At 41.4% G+C, this 6925-nt stretch overlaps 1 non-coding gene across 1 annotated transcript; it reads left to right on the top strand.

Annotated features, from left to right (window-relative positions):
- The first annotated feature begins 6199 nt into the window (after window positions 1–6199).
- Window positions 6200–6307, top strand: LOC148580565 (small nucleolar RNA R71). The gene has a single exon (XR_015895527.1). It is a non-coding gene; the product is annotated as a small nucleolar RNA R71 (small nucleolar RNA).
- Window positions 6308–6925: the final 618 nt, after the last annotated feature.

The following is a 6925-nucleotide window of genomic DNA, read 5'->3' as shown; positions in this document are numbered from 1 at the left end:
TAGGAATTAAACAAGGAGATCGGGAGAGCCTTTGCAGCTACATGGAAAGATTCAATAAAGCATGCCTTGACATACAAAATCTCCCTACAAAAGCGGTCATCATGGGACTCATCATCGGCCTACGAGAAGGACCCTTTAGCCACTCCATATCCAAGAAGCACCCAACATCTCTGAACGAGGTACAAGAACGGGTGGAAAAATACATCAATATGGAGGAGAACTCGCAATTAGGAGAAACCTCAAAAACCGGATTCTCTTACCCACCTCGGGATAAGGATAAAAAACCCAGAAAAAAAGAAGACCAATTTGCAGATAAACCCAGGAAATACCACAACTACACCCCTCTTCGACTATCTCTTGCTTTAGTAGCTTGCTTTATTTTGTTTTATTTTAGTACTTGCACTAAAATAAAATAGAATAAAGTAAGCTAAACTAAAGGCTGAAATTGTCACCCAAAATAGAAATTCCACCGACGACGGTGACCTCCCCACACTTAGAAGTAAGCATCGTCCCTGATGCTACAAGTGAGCCTAGGTGAGAAGGTCGACATCTGCATCAGGCTGGGGCTCTGGCTGCGGCTGTGGCTGTGGCTCTACGGAAGCCTGAATGTGAGTAGATGCCTGGTGCACGAAATTGTGATGTCCAGGCTCAAACAATCCCTGGCAACGTGAGCAACTTGGTACGCGTAATCGTGATTACACTTTGATGTTGTAAAATTCATGGCTCTTTCTTTCCCTGGCAATGGCGCCAAGAACATGGTGCCAATACCATGGTTCACAACTTCGATACAACTAACCAGCAAGTGCACTGGGTCGTCCAAGTAATACCTTACGTGAGTAAGGGTCGAATCCCACGGAGATTGTCGGTATGAAGCAAGCTATGGTCACCTTGCAAATCTCAGTTAGGCGGATATAAATTGATAATGGTGTTTTCGAATAATAAATAATAGAATAGGGATAGAGGTACTTATGTAAATCATTGGTGAGAATTTCAGATAAGCGAATAGAGATGCTTTCGTTCCTCTGAACCTCTGCTTTCCTGCTATCTTCATCCAATCAGTCTTACCCCTTTCCATGGCTGGCTTTATGCAAGGGCATCACTGTTGTCAGTGGCTACATCCAATCGCGAGTTTGAAGCTCGTCACAGTCATTCAATCATTGAATCCTACTCGGAATACCACAGACAAGGTTTAGACTTTCCGGATCCTCTTGAATGCCGCCATCATTCTAGCTTACGCCACGAAGATTCCGGTTAAGAGATCTAAGAGATATTCATTCTAGCTTATTTCATGTAGAACGGAAGTGTTTGTCAGGCACGTGTTCATAGGGGAGAATGGTGATGAGCGTCACACATAATCATCACCTTCATCACGTTCTTGGGTGCGAATGGATATCTTAGAAGCGAAATAAGATGAATTGAATAGAAAACAGTAGTACTTGCATTAATCTTTGAGGAACAGCAGAGCTCCACACCTTAATCTATGGAGTGTAGAAACTCTACCGTTGAAAATACATAAGTGAAAGGTCCAGGCATGGCCGAGATGGCCAGCCCCCATGGTCTAAGAACTATGCGTTCCAAGATCCAAGGATGATCAAAGGATCAAAAGGTATCCAAAGATGACTAATACAATAGTAAAAGGTCCTATTTATAATAAACTAGCTACTAGGGTTTACATGAGTAAGTAATTGATGCATAAATCCACTTCCGGGGCCCACTTGATGTGTGCTTGGGCTGAGCTTTGAGTGTTACACGTGCAGAGGCCATTTGTGGAGTTGAACGCCAGGTTTTGATCCATTTCTGGCGTTCAACTCTGGTTTTGGATCCTTTTCTGGCGCTGGACGCCAGAATTGGACAGAGAGCTGGCGTTGAACGCCAGTTTGAGTCATCTATTCTTGGCCAAAGTATGGACTATTATATATTGCTGGAAAGCCCGGGATGTCTAATTTTCAACGCAATTGGAATCGCGCCATTTCGAGTTCTGTAGCTCCAGAAAATCCACTTTGAGTGCAGGGAGGTCAGAATCCAACAGCATCAGCAGTCCTTCTTCAACCTCTGAATCTGATTTCTACTCAAGTCCCTCAATTTCAGCCAGAAAATACTTGAAATCACAGAAAAACACACAAACTCATAGTAAAGTCCAGAAATGTGAATTTAACATAAAAACTAATGAAAACATCCCTAAAAGTAACTAGATCCTACTAAAAACATACTAAAAACAATGCCAAAAGCGTATAAATTATCCGCTCATCACAACACCAAACTTAAATTGTTGCTTGTCCCCAAGCAACTGAAAATCAAATAGGATAAAAAGAAGAGAATATACTATAAATTCCAAACTACCAATGAAACATGGCTCCAATCATATGAGCGGGACTTATAGCTTTTTTTTTTTTTTGCCTCTTGAATAGTTTTGGCATCTCACTTTATCCATTGAGGTTCAGAATGATTGGCTTCTATAGGAACTCAGAGTTCAGATAGTGTTATTGATTCTCCTAGTTCAGTATGATGATTCTTGAACACAGCTTCTTTATGAGTCTTGGCCGTGGCCCTAAGCACTTTGTTTTCCAGTATTACCACCGGATACATAAATGCCACAGACACATAATTGGGTGAACCTTTTTAGATTGTGACTCAGCTTTGCTAAAGTCCCCAATTAGAGGTGTCCAGGGTTCTTAAGCACTCTCTTTTTTTGCTTTGGACCTTGACTTTAACCGCTCAGTCTCAAGTTTTCACTTGACACCTACACGCCACAAGCACATGGTAAAGGACAACTTGGTTTAGCCGCTTAGACCAGGATTTTATTCCGTTAGGCCCTCCTATCCACTGATGCTCAAAGCCTTGGGATCCTTTTTATTTGCCCTTGCCTTTTGGTTTTAAGGGTTATTGGCTTTTTGCTCTTGCCTCTTGGTTTTAAGAGCTTTTGGCTTTTTCTGCTTGCTTTTTCTCTTTATTTATTATTTATTTTTTTTTTTTCGCCTATTTTTTTTTCTGCAAGCTTTGTTCTTTGCTGCTTTTTCTTGCTTCAAGAATCATTTTTATGATTTTTCAGATTATCAAATAACATGTCTCCTAGTCATCATTCTTTCAAGAGCCAACATATTTAACATTCTTAAACAACAACTTCAAAAGACATATGCACTGTTCAAGCATACATTCAGAAAACAAGAAGCATTGTCACCACATGAATATAATTAAGCTAAGTTCAAGGATAAATTCGAAACTCATGTACTTCTTGTTCTTTTGAATTAAAACATTTTTCATTTAAGAGAGGTGATGGATTCATAGGACATTCATAACTTTAAGACATAAGTACTAACTACTAATGATCATGTAATGAAGACACAAACATAGATAAGCACATAGCATAGAAAACGAAAAACAGAAGAAATAAGAACAAGGAATGAATCCACCTTAGTGATGGTGGCGTTTCCTTCTTGAGGAACCAATGATGTCCTTGAGCTCTTCTATGCCTCTTCCTTGTCTTTGTTGCTCCTCCTTCATTGCTTTTAGATCTTCTCTGATTTCATGAAGGATGATGGAGTGCACTTGATGTTCCACCCTTAGTTGCTTCCAATAATTGTGTGGAAGAAAATGTATCCCCTGAGGTATCTCAGGGATCTCTTGATTTGCAGTCAAATGTTCTACCACTGAGCTATAGACCCTTGATGGAAGCTTTTGTCTCCCCTTTCCTCTTTCTAGAGGTTTCTCTGGCCTTAGGTGCCATCAATGGTTATGGAAAAAAACAAAAAAGCTATGCTTTTACCACACCAAACTTAGAATGTTGCTCGCCCTCGAGCAAAAGAAGAAAGAGTAGAAGAATAAGAAGAAGATATGGAGGAGATGGATGGGAGTGTGTATTCAGCCATATGGGTGGGATTGGGTGGGAGAGAGATGTTGAATTTTGAAGGTAGTGGGTGTATGGATGTGAGTGGTAAATGGAAAACAGAAGGGATGATCATGAATGGAAAGAGAGATGATGAGGTAGGTGGGGATCCTGTGGGGTCCACAGATCCTGAGATGATCCTGTGGGGTCCACAGATCCTGAGATGATCCTATGGGATCCACAGATCTTGAGGTGTCAAGGCATTTACATCCCTGCACCAATTTAGGCATGCAAAATGCCCTTGCACACAACTCTGGGCGTTCAGCGCCAGGTTGGTGCCCATTTTGGGCGTTCAACGCCCATTTGTGTGCCATTTCTGGTGTTGAACGCCAGAACCATGCCTGTTCTGGCGTTCAGCGCCCAGAAGCTGCCCATTTTGGGCGTTCAGCGCCAGAACCATGCTCTGTTTTGGCGCTGAACGCTAGACAGATGCTCCTCCAGGGTGTGATTTTTCTTCTGCTATTTTTGATTCTGTTTTCAATTTTTCTATTTATTTTGTGACTCCACATGATCATGAACCTATAAAGACATATAACTAAGAAAAATATAGTTAGATAAATAAAAATTGGGTTGCCTCCCAACAAGCGCTTCTTTAATGTCAATAGCTTGACAGTGGGCTCTCATGGAGCCTCACAGATGTTCAGAGCATTGTTGAAACTCTCTAACACCAAACTTAGAGTTTGGATATGGAAGTTCAACACCAAACTTAGAGTTTGGTTGTGGCCTCCCAACACCAAACTTAGAGTTTGACTGTGGGGGCTTGGGTTGACTCTGCTTTGACAGAAGCTTTTCATGCTTCCTCTCCATGGTTGCAGAAGGAGATCCTTGAGTTTTAAACAAAAGGGAGTCCTCATTCCATTGAAGGACTAGTTCACCTCTGTCAACATCAATCACAGCTCTTGCTGTGACCAGGAAAGGTCTTCCTAGGATGATGGATTCATCCTCTTCCTTTCCAGTATCTAGGACTATGAAATCAGCAGGGATGTAAAGGCCTTCAACCTTTACTAACACGTCCTCTACTTGTCCATATGCCTGTTTTCTTGAACTGTCTGCCATCTCTAATGAGATTTTAGCATCTTGCACCCCATAGATTCCCAGTTTCTCTATTACAGAGAGGGGCATGAGGTTTATTCCTGAACCAAGGTCACATAGAGCCTTAAAGATCATGGTGCCTATGGTACAGGGTATTATGAACTTTCCAGGATCCTGTCTCTTCTGAGGCAATGTCAGTTGATCCAGATCACTTAGTTCATTGATGAACAAGGGAGGTTCAACTTCCCAAGTATCAATGCCAAATAATTTGGCATTCAGTTTCATGATTGCACCAAGAAACTTGGCAGTTTGCTCTTCAGTAATATCCTCATTCTCTTCAGAAGAGGAATATTCATCAGAGCTCATGAAGGGCATAAGGAGGTTCAATGGAATCTCTATGGTCTCTAGATGAGCCTCAGAGTCCTTTGGTTCCTCAGAGGGAAGCTCCTTATTGATCACTGGACGTCCCAGGAGGTCTTCCTCCTTGGGATTCACGTCCTCCACTCCCCTTGTAGGTTCGGCCATGGTGCTTATGTCAATGGCCTTGCACTCTCCTTTTGGGTTCTCTTCTGTATTGCTTGGGAGAGTACTGGGAGGGATTTCAGTGATCCTTTTACTCAGCTGGCCCACTTGTGCTTCCAAATTTCTAATGGAAGATCTTGTTTCATTCATGAAACTTACAGTAGCCTTAGACAGATCAGAGACTAAGTTTGCCAAATTAGAAGTATTTTGTTCAGAGTTTTCTGTCTGTTGCTGAGTGGATGATGGAAAAGGTTTATTATTGCTAAACCTGTTTCTTCCACCATTATTAAAGCCTTGTTGAGGCTTTTGATCCTTCCATGAGAAATTTGGATGATTTCTCCATGATGAGTTATAGGTGTTTCCATAAGGTTCACCTAAATAATTTACCTCTGCTATTGCAGGGTTTTCAGGATCATAAGCTTCTTCTTCAAAAGATGCCTCTTGAGTACTGTTGGATGCAGCTTGCATTCCATGCAGACTCTGAGAGATCATATTGACTTGCTGAGTCAATATTTTATTCTGAGCCAATATGGCATTCAGAGTATCAACTTCAAGAACTCCCTTCTTCATAGGCGTCCCATTACTCACAGGATTCCTTTCAGAAGTGTACATGAACTGGTTATTAGCAACCATGTCAATGAGTTCTTGAGCTTCTGCAGGCGTTTTCTTTAGGTGAATGGATCCACCTGCAGAAGTGTCCAGTGACATCTTTGATAGCTCAGATAAACCATCATAGAATATATCCAGGATGGTCCATTCTGAAAGCATGTCAGAAGGACATTTTTTCGTCAACTGTTTGTATCTTTCCCAAGCTTCATAGAGGGATTCACCTTCTTTCTGTCTGAAGGTTTGAACATCAGCTCTAAGCTTGCTCAGCTTTTGAGGAGGAAAGTACTTGGCTAAGAAAGCCGTGACCAGCTTATCCCAAGAGTTCAGGCTGTCTTTGGGTTGAGAATCCAACCATAATCTAGCTCTGTCTCTTACAGCAAAAGGGAAAAGCATGAGCCTGTAGACTTCAGGATCTACTCCATTAGTCTTAACAGTATCACATATCTGCAAGAATTCAGTTAAGAAGTGAAAAGGATCTTCGGATGGAAGTCCATGAAACTTGCAGTTCTGCTGCATCAGAGAAACTAATTGAGGTTTCAGCTCAAAGTTGTTTGCTCCAATGGCAGGAATGGAGATGCTTCTTCCATGTAAATTGGAATTGGGTGCAGTAAAGTCACCAAGCATCTTCCTTACATTATTATTATTTTCGGCTGTCATCTCCTCTTCCTGTTCGAAAATTTCTGAAAGGTTATCTCTGGATTGTTGTAATTTAGCTTCTCTTAATTTTCTCTTCAGAGTCCTTTCAGGTTCTGGATCTGCTTCCACAAGAATGTTCTTATCCTTGCTCCTGCTCATATGACAAAGAAGAGGGCACAAAAAATAATAATAATAATAGAGATCATTTATACCACAGTATAGGGATCTCTGTGTGAGTAGAAG

This window comes from Arachis ipaensis, chromosome B10 (assembly GCF_059453495.1).
Source record: "Arachis ipaensis isolate K30076 ecotype BB chromosome B10, ASM5945349v1, whole genome shotgun sequence".
Lineage (NCBI taxonomy): Eukaryota > Viridiplantae > Streptophyta > Magnoliopsida > Fabales > Fabaceae > Arachis > Arachis ipaensis.
This window is presented reverse-complemented; position numbering and strand designations above follow the sequence as displayed.